Source organism: Triticum dicoccoides, chromosome 1A, assembly GCF_002162155.2.
Source record: "Triticum dicoccoides isolate Atlit2015 ecotype Zavitan chromosome 1A, WEW_v2.0, whole genome shotgun sequence".
Classification (NCBI taxonomy): Eukaryota; Viridiplantae; Streptophyta; class Magnoliopsida; order Poales; family Poaceae; genus Triticum; species Triticum dicoccoides.
The window spans coordinates 544,092,626-544,109,946 of record NC_041380.1 but is presented as its reverse complement, the minus strand read 5'-3'; the positions used below and the strand labels follow the sequence as shown (position 1 = coordinate 544,109,946).

Below are 17,321 nucleotides of genomic sequence, written 5' to 3'. Positions count from 1 at the left end.
GCCCTAACTAGAGTGATCGTCGCTAGTCGAGGAGGACGGTTTAATTACATCACAAATAAAGTTTCGTCGTGCATAACTCAAAGTTTCGTCATACAGAAAGTATGGACTAAATGGACACATTGTCATATATCAACAATCACTCCAACATGTCGTGCCATCCATCCAAGTCAGGAAGATAGTCCCCGAGCCTAGTGAAAGGCTTCAGGTCGAGACGCTGAGAGGCTACCCGTGTTCGGACATCTTCCCGCGACATTTGTCCTTCTATGTAGAACATCCCTATTGTTCCGACAACCTCCTTCATGATGATCTGGGCAAGTTCACGCTGGATGTGATAGAACTCAGCTCGAAGTCGATGATCCTCGATATCTCCTACGTTCTTTGCCCATTGCAGAATATGGGCATCGCCAGATTTAGGTGACATGCGAAGGTTCTGGTGATCCCGTCTGTACTCCAGCATGTGGTGTAGGACATAGAATCCATCATTAAGAGAATCACTCGGTTGCTGGATGCAGCACAAGTCGGTCTTATGGCCGAAGGCGGGCCTGCCGCCCCTTCTCTTCTGGTCCTTGACCTCTCCACCCCATGCATCGTAGTAAAACATAGCACTGTCGAGAACATCCTTGATGTGGTTGTAATCCTTTTTGTTAATGTTCTTCGACGAGTCCAAGTAAAGAGCGTGGGAGTATCGGGGGTAGAGAATGATGAGGACGGGGCGCCTGCTGCTGCGCAAAATAAGTACACCACAAATTAATTAGCCTCCACCGTGCAAATGAATGATTGAAATCGAAGGAAGGATATCCGCGCGGATGACTTACAGGGGATGATAAGGCACGAGAATCGCCTCCTTGTCCTTATTGGAGAGCATGAAATTGACGATGTATTCCCTCGAGTATTCACGGCGCTTTGCACAGACCCTATGAAGCCCTCGTGCATGAAGTATGGGTCAGCGACACATATATGAGGTATCCGCTCAACCCCGATGATGTAGTTCATGTGCAAGGCATAAAGGCGGACAAACGTAAAATCCAGCTTCTTCACGTGAAACATGTCGAATATATAATCGAATCGAAGGAAGAACTTATCCGCGGGGAAGAAGTCGATGTATGACAATTGTCGCGGAACGTTAACCACGTAGAGTGGGTATCCTGGATCTTTCGAGGCGATGAGGCATTTCTCTATCCGCAGCACATCGTCGTGAAGTCTCCTTAGATTGCCGAATCTGGCCCCTAGCACTGTTGCGGGTAGGATTGTTTGACTGGGGATATGCCATTTATCCGCACTTGGGATATCTATACGGTCTTGAACCCGAGGCTGCTGAGGCGGCTGGATCATAGAATCAACTTTCTTGCCTTTCCTCGATCTCTTCCTAGGCTTTTTTGTCGGAAGGTCGTCTATAATATGTTGACTCTCCGGAGGCGGCAATTCACGCACCGACTCATGACGCTCACACCCTGAGTAGGTGCCAGTATAGACATACTGTTGAGTGCCATCGTCATCCTCATCCTCATCCATGGCGATGTCATCAGCGACTAATGGAGCCTCTTCCTTACCCTGTCTGCTATCACCCAACCCGACACCCGACGCTAATTGGATTGGTGGGGTGTTGATGTTCATACCTTGCTGAGGCTGCATGCTCGTGGGTGTGCTCTGATGTCTACTACACAACCTTCTTGTAGACGTTGTTGGGCCTCCAAGTAGAGAGGTTTGTAGGACAGTAGCAAATTTCCCTCAAGTGGATGACCTAAGGTTTATCAATCCATAGGAAGCATAGGATGAAGATGGTCTCTCTCAAGCAACCCTGTAACCAAATAACAAAGAGTCTCTTGTGTCCCCAACACACCCAATACAATGGTAAATTGTATAGGTGCACTAGTTCGGCGAAGAGATGGTGATACAAGTGGTATATGGATGGTAGATAAAGGTTTTTGTAATCTTAAAATATAAAAATAGCAAGGTAACTAATGATAAAAGTGAGCACAAATGGTATTGCAATGCGTTGAAACAAGGCCTAGGGTTCATACTTTCACTAGCGCAAGTCCTCTCAACAATAATAACATAATTAGATCACATAACTATCCCTCATCATGCAACAAAGAGTTACTCCAAAGATACTAATAGCGGAGAACAAACGAAGAGATTATAGTAGGGTACGGAACCACCTCAAAGTTATCCTTTCTGATCGATCTATTCAAGAGTCCGTAGTAAAATAACATGAAGCTATTCTTTCCGTTCAATCTATCATAGAGTTCGTACTATAATAACACCTTAAGACACAAATCAACCAAAACCCTAATGTCACCTAGATACTCCAATGTCACCTCAAGTATCCGTGGGTATGATTATACGATATGCATCACACAATCTCAGATTCATCTATTCAAACCAACACAAAGTACTTCAAAGAGTGCCCCAAAGATTCTACTGGAGAGTCAAGACGAAAACGTGTGCCAACCCCTATGCATAGGTTCATGGGCGGAACCCGCAAGTTGATCACCAAAATATACATCAAGTGGATCAATAGAATACCGCATTGTCACCACGGGTATCCCACGCAAGACATACATCAAGTGTTCTCAAATCCTTAAAGATTCAATCCGATAAGATAACTTCAAAGGGAAAACTCAATCCACTACAAGAGAGTAGAGGGGGAGAAACATCATAAGGTCCAACTATAATAGCAAAGCTCGCGATACATCAAGATCGTACCACCTCAAGAACATGAGAGAGAGAGAGAGAGATCAAACACATAGCTACTGGTACATACCCTTAGCCCCGAGGGAGAACTACTCCCTCCTCGTCACGGAGAGCACCGGGATGATGAATATGGCCACCGGAGAGGGATTCCCCATCCGGCAGGGTGCCGGAACGGGTCTAGATTGGTTTTTGGTGGCTACAGAGGCTTCTGGCGGCGGAACTCCTGATATATTGTGCTCCCCGATGGTTTTAGGGTATATTGGTATATATAGGAGGAAGAAATACGTCAGGGGGCCATGAGGGGCCCACGAGGGTGGAGGGCGCGCCCAGGGGGTGGACGCGCCCCCTGCCTCGTGCCTTCCTCGTTGCTTTCATTACGTACACCCCAAGTCTTCTGGATTGCTTCCGTTCCAAAAATAAGTTCCGTGAAGTTTCAGGTCAATTGGACTCCGTTTGATTTTCCTTTTCCGCGTACTCTAAAACAAGGAAAAAACCGAAGCTGGCACTAGGCTCTAGGTTAATAGGTTAGTCCCAAAAATCATATAAAATAGCATATTAATGCATATAAAACATCCAAGGTTGATAATATAATAGCATGGAACAATAAAAAATTATAGATACGTGGGAGACGTATCATGCTCCGGGCCGTCTCCAGACGAAGCAGACTCTTTGGCCACAAGAAGACCCACCCATTGCAATAGTCACCAAGCTGCCGCGGGGTCTCATCGTCATCCCCCTAGTACCAGAGGAGGCAAATTCTCATGGCCCGGTTTGACACTGGCCACGGAAACCTTGAAGACATTCGGGGGGATCGGCCGGCTGTGGAACAATGGTTCCTTCGGCCTCATTATCGTCGCCTTCCCCACGTCCACCTTTGGTCGCCGATGGTGTACAATATGGTGCACGGGGTTTCGTGGGCCTGCAAAGAAAAGTCTGCGACATGAGACAGCCGAAAGGTAACGAAAACGGGAGATTATACATTTATTGAAGGGGGTCGGTGTGACAGATACCGTGAGGGCGTCGAGCTCAGCTAAAGATGAAGCACCACCGAGCATGTGCGGAAGCCAGTGCGGGAGCAGGTGCAGCTGCAGGTGCTGGTGCAACGCTAGTCGAGCTGCTCCCTGATAACCCACAAGTATAGGGGATCGAAAGAGTTTTCGAGGGTAGAGTATTCAACCCAAATTTATTGATTCGACACAAGGGGAGCCAAATAATATTCTCAAGTATTAGCAGCTGAGTTGTCAATTCAACCACACCTGGAAACTTAATATCTGCAGCAAAGTATTTAGTAGCAAAGTAATATGATAGTAGTGGTAACGGTGGTAATAGGTAATGGTAGCAAAAGTAATATTTTTGGTGTTCTATAGTGATGATAGCAATAGTAATGGAAAAGTAAATAAGCGAAGAACAATATATGAAAAGCTCGTAGGCAATGGATCGGTGATTGATAATCCACAAGTATAGGGGATCGCAATAGTTTTCGAGGGTAGGGTATTCAACCCAAATTTATTGATTCGACACAAGGGGAGCCAAAGAATATTCTCAAGTATTAGCAGCTGAGTTGTCAATTCAACCACACCTGAAAACGTAATATTTGCAGCAAAGTGTTTAGTAGCAAAGTAATATGATAGTGGTGATAACGGTAGCAAAAGGTAACAATAGTAAAAGTAATGTCTTTGGTATTTTGTAGTGATGATAGCAATATCAACGGAAAAGTAATAAGCGAAGAACAATATATGGAAAGCTCGTAGGCAATGGATTGGTGATAGAGAATTATGCCAGATGCGGTTCATCATGTAACAGTCATAACCTAGGGTGACACATAACTAGCTCTAGTTCATTGATATAATGTAGGCATGTATTCCGAATATAGTCATACGTGCTTATGGAAAAGAACTTGCATGGCATCTTTTGTCCTACCCTCCCGTGGCAGCGGGGTCCTTACGGAAACTAAGGGATATTAAGGCCCCTTTTAATAGAGAACCGGAACAAAGCATTAACACATAGTGAATACATGAACTCCTCAAACCACGGTCATCACTGGTAAGTATCCCGATTATTTTCATTTCGGGGTTAACGGATCATAACACATAATAGGTGACTATAGACTTGCAAGATAGGATCAAGAACACTCATATATTGATGAAAACATAATAGGTTCAGATCTGAAATCATGGCACTCGGGCCCTAGTGACAAGCATTAAGCATAGCAAAGTCATAACAATATCAATCTCAGAACATAGTGGATACTAGGGATCAAACCCTAACAAAACTAACTCGATTACATGATAGATCTCATCCAACCCATCACCGTCCAGCAAGCCTACGATGGAATTACTCATGCACGGCAGTGAGCATCATGAAATTGGTGATGGAGGATGGTTGATGATGACGATGGCCACGGATTCCCTCTCTGTAGCCCCGAACGGACTCCAGATCAGCCCTCCCGAGAGGTTTTAGGGCTTGGTGGCGTCTCTGTATCGTAAAACACAATGATTTCTTTTCTCTAGTTTTTTTCTCCCCGAAACTCAATATATGGAGGTGGAGTTGGAGTCGGAGAGGCAACAGGGGGCCCACGAGGTAGGGGGGCGCACCCTAGGGGGGGCAGGCGCGCCCCCCACCCTCGTGGCAAGGTGGTGGGCCCCTTGGCCTTCATCTTTTGCAGGTATTTTTCTTATTTTCTGAAAAGTGGCTCCGTGAAGTTTCAGGTCATTTCGAGAACGTTTGCTCCTGCACATAAATAACAGCATGATAATTCTGCTGAAAACAGCGTCAGTCTGGGTTAGTTCCATTCAAATCATGCAAGTTAGAGTCCAAAACAAAGGCAAAATTGTTTGGAAAAGTAGATACGTTGGAGACGTATCAGTGAAGGAGAATTATGCCGGATGCGGTTCATCATGTAACAGTCATAACCTAGGGTGACACAGAACTAGCTCCAATTCATCAATGTAATATAGGCATGCATTCCGAATATAGTCATACGTGCTTATGAAAAAAAAATTTGCATGACATCTTTTGTCCTACCCTCCCGTGGCAGCGGGGTCCTATTGGAAACTAAGGGATATTAAGGCCTCCTTTTAATAGAGTACCGGAACAAAGCATTAACACATAGTGAATACATGAACTCCTCAAACTACGGTCATCACCGGTAAGTATCCCGATTATTGTCACTTCGGGATTAACGGATCATAACACATAATAGGTGACTATAGACTTGCAAGATAGGATAAAGAACACTCATATATTGATGAAAAAATATTAGGTTCAGATCTGAAATCATGGCACTCGGGCCCTAGTGACAAGCATTAAGCATAGCAAAGTCATAGCAACATCAATCTCAGAACAATATGGATACTAGGGATCAAACCCTAACAAAACTAACTCGATTACATGATAGATCTCATCCAACCCATCACCGTCCAGCAAGCCTACGATGGAATTACTCATGCACGGTGGTGAGCATCATGAAATTGGTGATGGAGGATGGTTGATGATGATGATGGCGACGGATTCCCCTCTCTGGAGCCCTAAACGAACTCCAGATCAGCCCTCCCAGGAGGTTTTAGGGCTTGGCGGTGGCTCTGTATCGTAAAATGCGATGATTTCTTCTCCCCTGTTTTTTCTCCCCGAAAGTGAATATATGGAGTCTGGGTTGAGGTCGGTGGAGCGTCAGGGGGCCCACGAGGCAGGGGGGAGGGCGCGCCCCCACCCTCGTGGACAGGTGGGGCACCCCTTGACGTGGATCTTCCTTCCAATATTTATTATATATTTCAAAACAATTCTCCGTTGATTTTCAGGTCATTCTGAGAACTTTTATTTCTGCACAAAAATAACACAATGGCAATTCTGCTGAAAACAGCGTCAGTCCGGGTTAGTTCCATTCAAATCATGCAAGTTAGAGTCCAAAACAAGGGCAAAAGCGTTTGGAAAAGTAGATACGACGGAGACGTATCAACTTCCCCAAGATTAAACCTTTGCTTGTCCTCAAGCAATTCAGTTGATAAACTGAAAGTGATAAAGAAAAACTTTTACAAACTCTGTTTGCTTTTATTGTTGTAAATATGTAAAGCCAGCATTCAAGTTTTCAGCAAACATTATGAACTAACCATATTCACAATAACATTTAGGTCTCATGTTTACTCATATCAATGGCATAATCAACTAGCGAGCAATAATAATAAATCTCAGATGACAACACTTTCTCAAAACAATTATAATATGATATAACAAGATGGTATCTCGCTAGCCCTTTTTGAGACTGCAAAACATAAATGCAGAAAACTTTTAAAGATCAAACACTGACTAGACATTGTAATTCATGGTAAAAGAGATCTAGTCAAGTCATACTCAATGTAAACTAACAGTAATGAATGCAAATGACAGCGGTGCTCTGCAACTGGTGCTTTTTAATAAGAGGATGATGACTCAACATAAAAGTAAATGGATAGGCCCTTCACAGAGGGAAGCAAAGATTTGTAGAGGTGCTAGAGCTCGGTTTTGAAATAGATATGAATAATATTCTGAGCGGTATACTTTCATTGTCAACATAACAACCAAGAGATGGCAATATCTTCCATGCTACACACATTATAGGCGTTTCCAAACAGAATGGTAAAGTTTATACACCCTTCACCAACAAGCATCAATCATTGGTGGGGGGCTTACAGAGATGGGAGAGACGGTGGCGGGGAGGTGCTTGGCGACGGAGGTAGGGGCGGCAAGGGCGGGCTCAGGATCGGTAGGCGGCGGTCCTGGGCGGGCTCAGGGGCGGTGAGGTCGAGGGTGGCGGCGGTGAGGTCGAGGGCGGCGACGGTGAGGTCAAGGGCGACCCGAGAGGCGGTGATGAGGCTAGGCGGCCTCGGGCGACGGCGGTGAGGATGAGCGCGGCGTCAACGCCGGCAGGAGAAGGCGGCGAAGTGGGGGCGACGACGAAGTGAGGGAGACGGCGACTAAGTGGAGGGGCGAGGGATTTGGGAGAGAAGTGGTGGTCGGGGGGAAACCGTTTTTGCGTTAAGTCAAAAATAACGGTAGCGCGTTAGGGAAAACGCGCTATATCTAAGTTAGTTATAGCGCGTTTTAGCAAACGCGCTACTGCTATGTCTTCATCCTTTTTTCCCTTTTTCGTTTATTTTTCTTTACATTTTATATTTTTCCTTTCTCCTTTTTCTATTTCTTTTATTTTCATTTACTTTTCTATTTGTTTTTCATTTTATTTTCTTTTTGTTAGCAGTAGCGTTTCACACATAAACGCGCTGCCTTATAAGGACATTAGCGGTAGCGCTGTTTTTTAAAGATCGCTACTACTATGTGTAGCCCATCAGCTTAGTGGTTGGAATTTTAATAGTAGCGAGTTTTCGCTCAGACGCGCTACTGATATATATGCATCTGCAGCGCGCTTATTTTGCACTCGTTATTGCTGTCTTTAACACGCGCTACTGCTAAAGTTTTATGTATAACTTTTTCCCTAGTAGTGGCCGTCGGTACCAGTGTAGAAACTATTGTTTGTGTTGCATTTAGTGCTGCCATTATGTAGCTCGACACATTCCTGTAGTTGCACCACTACATCGGTCATGGTGGGCCGCTGCATCGAGGCTTGTGTCGGTGCATTTGAGTACAATGTCCGCAACCTTCTAAACTGTGTTTACAGCATAACCACCCTGCATGCGTCCACCCACTACACCCTCTATGTTACCTTGTGCCAATCCCTGTCGCGCCCATTGGATGATGCTGATAGGCACTAGCTCTCGCAGGATAATAGGCTTTTCCATGACAAGCTCCATCATTACGAACCCGAAGCTATACACATCGCTCTTGGATGTTGGCTGCATGGTCACATGGTACTCGGGATCAACATATCCGGGTGTGTCGACAAGCGTGTCTGTGGACACATGTGTGTCATTGTTGCCACTGAAGTCCTTGGACAAGCCAAAGCCGACAATCCTAGCCTCCATCCTTGTGTTCAACAAGATATTGGTAACCTTCACGTCGTTGTGCATGAGAGGAGGATTGCATCCCTTGTGTAGGTATTCTAGGCATGCACATCATCAGGATAGTCTGTGCTTAACTTTTTGAGAACATTCAATAGCAAACTAGCAACAAAATGCCTTCACTGTTAGAAATTTAGGGTTTACAGTCTACCCCCTATTCCTCTGCGCTTATCCGTGGTGCCGCTCACAATTTGCATATCTGAGACTAGGGGGTAGGGACCTTTTTACATTGTGTTTTCAAAGAATCCACCTCTTATACAGATAAGATTCCTAGTCTTTTCAACTAGTTTTCTAGGATAGACTCCAGACCAAATTACCAACCACGATCAAATTTGTCTGTCAATGGATTCTACCCTTTGTGTCCCCGGAGCACACGCTTATGAGCAAGGTATCATAATAGAGTGTAAATTCCTCTAATTATGTAGATCAACATTAGGGTTGTAATCTAACTACACGATATAGCTCCTTCCGATTATCACTATACCCGGGTAGTCTTTCTGATATAAATACTATATTGTATTCCACTGATAATCGACCAACTTCCTTAAGCATACAACTTAAGTACGTTCCAACAAGTGATAATTCCTTAATAACCATGTAAAGTAATTCCATGCATAAATACATGCATAATTCCATAATGAGGTATTCCGAATATTAGTAATTCCTAGTAATTTGAATATAGTTGCAGGACACATAATTCCAACATCTCCCACTTGCCCAAATGATCATTCAAATATTCGTAAACCTGTAGCTTTAACATGCTTGCCAAATACTTCATGACAAAGAGGCTTAGCCAAGGGATCAAAAATCATATTAACACTACGTTTAAAACCCACAAAAATATAATGGTGATACTTCGATTCGATATGTTTCCTTGTTGTGACACTTAAGATCACTGGAGACCTTTAGTTTCCGCCTAATTATTCCAGCATAGCTGTCCTCGGTGCCTCGAGTATTATTTTCTCGAGTGTAATTTCACCTTTATAGGCACCTTGAGTATTTAGCTTCCTCAAGTGAAATTCCACATCAATTATTTTCCATCACATATATCAATAATATGATTAATTCCACATTGAGTCAAATAGATGATAACCATGTTGAATAAATAAAGTTTTCAAAACCACATAAATATCAAATCTATTCAGTAAATTAAGTTCCATAAGTAATTATATTTTGAAATAAATTCCTGACTTGTGTCAGTGAACCTGCACCTTATTAGCACTAACAAATTGAATATGCATACCTGGACTTGTTTCTCATCTCGTAGATACAGTAAATTTCAACACAATTATTATCCCTTTGTCTTCAGGAGTTCAAACATAATTCCTCATTGAGTTTGGTTCCAGGTACTTTAATAAGTTCGCAATTTTTTTATATTAAACGTCTCAAAACGTACCATATGTAGTTTTCACTCCTAAAACATAGGAAGCTTCAAATGTTCCTTTTGTATGAAAGTTAAAACATGACCAAGCTTTCACTTCCATCAATGTGACTTTATCATTGCAAACAACAAAACAATGTTAATGTATACAATAATAATGCAAAAATATTTTACACTTACATTTGCAGATGGCCGCCTTGCTTCATTTAGAAAACCATGTGACCTACTATACCATTGATGTGAAGCTTGTTATAAGACCATATATTAATGTATTCAATTAGCAAACCATGCCTTTTGTTCCTCTTTCCCTAAATTCCAGGAGAGAGAGAGAGAGTTTCCACAAAGTATATTCCAGTGAGCCAAATTTCCTTACAAAAAAACTTCCAGACAATAGGCTTGCGATTGTTTGGTATGATATTAATTTCCCAAACTATTGTCTTCCTCATTTGAGTTTATTGCTTCCCGCAATTTTTCTGCACATAATTGACATTGATGAAAAAATCTTCTTAAGAGAATTTAATTATTCCTCTAAAATTTAGAGTGACATCCCACAACAACACATAACAATTATCCAGACATGATATTCCAAGATAATTCCTCCCACTTATCCTATGCATGTTGTGTCAGGAGTTTCACTTGTAGTTTCCTTTGGGGTCAAGATTATATTCCAGTATGATTGTCAATAAAAAAATAATTAATTTCCTACTTTCCACTAGTTTCCTTTTCCAGATAAAGAAACACCCTTTGATCGACTAGAATAACCATTACAAAGTTCCTGATGTATGCTTTGTAGTAATTGAGAATTTCTTGCCAAATTAAAGAAAATAAAACTTACTACGAGTGTACAAACCATAAGGAGTGACTGTGCTATGTGAATTATATACACAAATGACAGTATATATGCAATGCTTCTTCCAAAAATAACCGGCTAGTAAAAGTATCCAATTCCTCCATTTAATTTTGGAGTGTACGGTCTATTACAATGGTGAGTAGTTCCATGTTTTTTACATGTTCAATTGATATATTCCTGAAGTGTACTTCCCCCACCAATTAGTTGTTGAAACTTTGAAATCTTTTAATCAACTGATTTTCCACTTCAGTACATAATATGCCAAGCACAATAAAACATTCCGACTTGTATTTTGAAATAGTATAAACATAACCATATCAAGTGCAATCATCAATGAATGAGATAAAAGAAATAACCAGACCTCTAGTGGGAGTGAAAAAAAATACCACAAGTTCATCCAAATAAATAACAATGTGACGCCTTTATTTTTTTCCTTCCACCTTCACAAAAAGGTGTATGATAAACAAACATCATATATACACGCTTCACATGTACCATAGTCCTGCCACTAAAGTTTAAAATTCCAGAATCAATAAGCCTCTTGATACCGTTCCAAGATATGTCACCAAGTCGTGGATGATATAACTAATATGATTCCAAGCATGTGTTCCCATTATTAATATCCCTCTCTATGGAGTTATCTTCACCAAATAAACAATTTGGGTTGCCAACTTCCAATGGACCATCAAGAAAGATGAGACCATTGCGTGAAATTTCGTAATGCACTGATTTTATCATTGAGCAATATTTCCACTCTTCCTTTTTCAAATAGTATGACATAGTCAATAGATTCCAAGATAGAACAATAAATTAAATCCCTTCTCATTGAAGTTGAATATCATGTCCTATAACAATAATAGTTACACTCCACAAAAAGAGTTTGAAGGCATAATGTCCAATCCAAGGTATATCAAATTTAGCATTAATTCCCAATATGAACTCATGTCTATTAGGATCCTATTCGTATTCAACATCAGCCTTAAATCAAGATCTTTCGACAGGCAGGATACGTCTTCCAATAAGGGTCGTTTCTGGTTCAATTCAATCTGCACGAGAAGTAACAATGGAGACGAAAGAGAAAGAAAACTATTGTTAGCTAGTAGTGTTGACGTATAATGTGCTTCCTAGTCTCTTCTATCAGATCGGTCTTTTGTTTGCATTGGCTAGAGCATGCACTTCTATAAACATCACAGCTTCTTCCAACCAGTCCCAAAATTTCAACATGTATGCGGCATATGCACCAGCGATAAATTCAACGATAAAACAACCAGCCCATTTCAATCAGGTCTTTGGTAATATCACCATCTTCAGCAAATTTTTATGTGCACTGATCATAAGATAACCCACTAACTTTGATTCTGTACAATGCTCTGCAAATAGTAGCACCATACGCTCACTCGGTCACTCCCTTGCAAACATTCACTACCATCTAATTTAGAGTGTCATATTGCAGGCTCTGTTAACGATGACATGAGATTGTATTGTTCCTTGAGTAACATGCATGTAGGATTTTCAACGACGTAGAAGAGAGAAGGGAGGATGAGGTTCCCACTTAAATCACTGCTTATAGACACCCGTTGTGGATAATTCGATAGTTCATCATTATTTCGTCTGGTTCACCCACGTCATGGACCATGAAGCTCCTATACTTACTCTAGAGTCTAGAGACAATCCATTACTGGAGGTTTGTACATGCTGTCTAGAGACAACCTATTGTACTTGCCCTTGGTTATGTAGCATGCTAAGATTTATGATAACTCAAAGCATAGTCCCAGATCATCCGCACCGCAGACTCTAGGATCCCTGATTAAGGAGACATAGTCATTGTGCTGTTCAATCCAGTCAATTAGAAAACATGAAGGCAATAATTCTAATTCCGAGTAACCATATGTTGGTAGAAAAACAGAATATTAGGTCTGCACATGACATGATAATTCCAATTCAGAGTTTCCATATGTCAGTACTAAAACAGGCTATTACTTGTGCGCATCGCATGCAGAGAATTGTTGTTTGGACATTAGGTCAAGCAAACCAAGCATAAAATGCAGGTACATTACAAATGTAACAAAATAATTTGCTCAGGAACATCACAGATTATCATGTACTAACCTGAAGTCTCTTGGATATGCCAGTTAATTTGAAGCTAACTTCATTGGAAACCTCTCTAGTGGAGCTCCCTTGGACAAACCGACCAGTATGCCTTAGATACATCTTCAAGGATTTATTCTCAAAAGCCTTGTAGTTTGTATGCCATACTCCAGCTATGCTGAACCTCTCATCAATCAACTTGTTCCCAAGTGGCCGTCTAAGCCCCCCTCTGGCATTAGGATCAACAATAGCTGAAGACACTAAGCTCTTGATGGCATTTTCCACTTCAGGCTGCAACTGCAAGTGTTATCAGATGAGTCTGCAGAAGATATGCTAGTAACAGAAAGGACAGAGGTAGTTCCAATATGAACTCACGTCTATTAGGATCCTATTCGTATTCAACATCAGCCTTAAATCAAGATCTTTCGACAGGCAGGATACGTCTTCCAATAAGGGTCGTATCTGGTTCAATTCAATCTGCACGAGAAGTAACAATGGAGACGAAAGAGAAAGAAAACTATTGTTAGCTAGTAGTGGCTTGTATAATGAATAGTACGATATCTGAACAATTTAGCACAAGCCACAGTACTTAAGTCACATATTAGAATCTAACCAGCTGACACTATACATGGTATAAACGAAAATTTACAAAGAAAATGCTAAGCCCAGCAATATCTGCAGTAGAATGAAAAAACAAGGAAAAAATGAATACTAATCACATCGAGCTACAGAAAACATCAGCCGATGAAACAATCTCGCTTTAAAACAATTTCAAGCAAACATAGCTTCTTTTCCATAAGAATGCTATGAGGCTGAGCTTTATTGCTGCAGTTTCTTTAGTTAGAGAACATAATGAGTTTAGAGCTAACTACCCAAGTGATAGACTACAAACAAGAGACACGGATGCTTTAGAGAAACAAGGAACCACCGACCACTTGAGGAGCAATTAGAAGACTACATATAGTGGTACATATGTAGTAAACGAATTTGTGTGTAAAAACTGGATACATATTTACACATGCCTTCATCTTAATTGCCCAAAAATTCCTTTAAATTAAGACAAGCATGATAATTGATAGCTAAAAGTTAGCATCATACATCGTCTCAATGAATTCTAACTTATAGATTACTTATCTTTACTGTCTTGGGGTTCTGGATTGTCAGGTGTAAAAGAATAAAACCATGCACAATCTGATATTTCACACTGTTTAGTAGTACTATTTAGCATGGATACCCATATATAATCAATGCATGGTAGTGCTAAAAGTTAACTGTGACCCTGAGTTCTGAAAACGAAAATGTACAGGAAAGGACAGCATGGTAAGCACACCTTGTTGATTGCAAGCTTCCCATCTTCTTGCAAAGTGCATTTGCAAGACATCTTGGAAACCACTCCCTGCTTGTCGACCACCTATCAGATATTTACAGGCCGCAAAGTCAATTCACGCTCGTCTAAACAACAACCAGGGGATAGTTCTCAAATTGTTAGACGCATAAACCTTGACATGGTAGTGCTCTTTTGTTGAAACGAACTCCAGCCCCATCCTCTCCACAGCGAGTCGCTCCATGTCATCAAGAAATCACTGGGCATATTCGTATGGAACGTTTTACGGACCGGGCTCTTGGATCCTTCTGTCCCTGCCTCTGCGAGGTCGCGGACGGCGTCCAGGGAGACGGGCGATCCACCAACACAAAAGCTGGGTGGTGGCACGCGTTAATCACAATGTGATGTGAGTTGTGACACGAAGCAGAGATCCAAGAACTGGAAATGGTGGGACGCATAGAAGAAGACTCACCGTTGGAACAGGACCTTGCCCACCCTTGCCATGAGACTCAGTTTTGCCTCCTCGTCTTCCCTGGGCACATCGTGCGTCCTCGCTCTCGCCTTCTCCGCCGCGTATAAGAGGTCCGGCAAGAACCTCTCGGCGATGACTGCGGCCGCGTCCGCGGCCTCCGTGTAGCCGGAGGATGGGGAGGAGAGGGCAAGGACGAGGGGCTTGGCGCCGGTCATGCGCTCGACGGTGTAGCAGGGGAAGGGCTCGAGGCGGACAAATTCAGCGTCGTCGGAGAAGCCGAGAAGGGCGGGAGCGGGAACCAGCGGGAGACGCAGTCTACGGCGTGGATGATCTTGTTGGACGGGGGAACGTGGTGACGCCCGCAAGGGGAGGAGATGGAGAGGGAATGGAGGGAGGATGAGAGCGGGAAAGGGGTTGGGGTCGGCTCGGAGGTGCTCGAGTGGCGCTTGTGGGGAGGGACGTAGGCCATGGCAGATGCCCTGACTGGCCGGCGGCGAGGTCGTCAGAAGGGGGGAAAGGGAAGTTTAGCCAGCGGTTGACTGAACTCTTGGGAAAGGGGAAGTTTAAAGACCAACTTTAACGCACGATCCCAAACCCCAAACGACGGCGGCGAGGTTAGGAGGGGAAAAGGTGGAAGTTTAGCAGGTTGACTAAACTCTTGCTGCCAAGGAGAATAAAAGTGGGAAGTTTAAAGGCCAATTCCAACGCACGCCCCCAAATCTCATACAGACGTCCGTTTTGTTTGAACTTCGTTCGTTTGGGGCGAACAATCCTAACCGATTTTGTCGAGGGGGGAAGGGGCATACGCCCAACGCGGCCGACACATTTCACATCATGTAGGTGTCCATTAAACTTGAATTAGAACTAAAGAAAAAAACTTCAATGCAACCCTAGGTCGGCTTCTCTCGTCGTCATTGTCGTCCTAGTCTTCGTCGTCATCCTCAGTGAGGTCAATGAATGGCGGGGGGCAGCCACAAGTGGGCCGGTGCCGCCTGGGGTGGGTCATGCACCACCGGAAGTGCATGTGGCACCTGCGGATGCTCATGGGGTGGAGACCACGGTTCGGCGCCCACCCAGGAGGTCGGTGCAGACACCAGCTCCGGCATGCAGGGCATCGTTGACATCGAGCTGCGGGACTGCCTGACCAATGCTGGATCCTAGGTCATGGCCGACGGCTCGAGAACGACGTTGTCGTCTGGCTTCGGGATGGCCACATCCCCCGTGGCCGAAAGGGCCATCTGCACGTCCAGCCCATCCCACTTGCTGCACTCTCCGCTCCCCTCGTCTTCTCCCCTTCCTCCCAAATCTATCATGTTCCCTCCCGTCATGGCCAAGTCCCTGCCACAACTCTGGCAGCGAGCCCGATCCTACGGACTGGGATGACCTCATTAAGGACGAGAACTCCAAATCTAGCAGCAACACGCAGGTGAGAGGAGCTCGTGCTCCACATCGCCATCTAGCGCTCGCTATTGAGTATCGTGATTATTAGGAAACATAGGATAGACTAGGAATTATTCTAGCTTGTCTTGTACTCCAAGAAGATCATGTACTCCTATATATATACCCACAAGGCTCAAGCAATACAATCATCGATTCTACCATTCCTCTCTATCCCTTCTAACATCCATCAACTTACCTTCAGATTCTTCTTCAGTCTCACCGTCTACGTCGCTATCGTTGTGACTGAGGAGGGACGTTCAGTATCGTGATTATTACGAAACATAGGATAGACTAGAAATTATTCTAGCTTGTCTTGTGTGTGTGTGTGTGTGTGTGTGTGTGTGTGTGTGTGTATTATATATATATAACACTATTTTGATCACAGGATCAGAATAATATTATGATCACAACCTGAACTTCCCTATGTACGAACCCGAACTTCGGTCTATCTTCGCAACCGTGGCTTCCCTCGCGAATTATTCTGGCCGGTTGTGTTGTCTGGGATGTGACTATAATCCAGATACCCATACCTGCATCTAAATGCTCATTTTTATTCGTAATTTTGCATTTTGACGGATTCACTCTCGGGGCGGATGAACCTGTGTTTGTTTACAAGTTTAATGCGTTCAATGGATGTTCTAGAACCTCTACCATGATGGGAATTTGGTGTAGTTACGAGTTTCATGGACAATTTGTCGTTAATTTCAACCGATTTGATACCGGGTTCTGTGTTCTACGTCCGCGGGAGTGGTTCCGCGGCTTCTGTGGATTTTGTTGTTTTTATTTGAATATAGAGGGCAGATTTGATTGCAGTAGTGAGATTGGACCGTTCATGCGTTGTTAATTTGATCAGGCAGGCGAATACACCCCTGAAATCGGGCGATTGGATCTCGTGTCCGCCCGTGTTGGTTCCGGTTCTTCAATGAGACAGCTTGGTGGCTTTGTCGTTTTGATGTTTGGGCGTAGTAGGATATCGTTCGAGGTCGCAGACTGAGAAGGTGTAGTCACCCAAGTGATTAAATCTAAAAAACAAATTCGTTAGCGTGTATTTTTCCAATGATTCTACTGTCTATCTGACGAATTGG

The 17,321-nt window shown here is 43.2% G+C and overlaps 1 pseudogene; it reads right to left on the bottom strand.

Moving 5' to 3' along the window:
• Nucleotides 1–12,706: 12,706 nt before the first annotated feature.
• Nucleotides 12,707–15,265, bottom strand: LOC119354868 (annotated as a pseudogene).
• Between the last annotated feature and the right edge of the window lie 2,056 nt (nucleotides 15,266–17,321).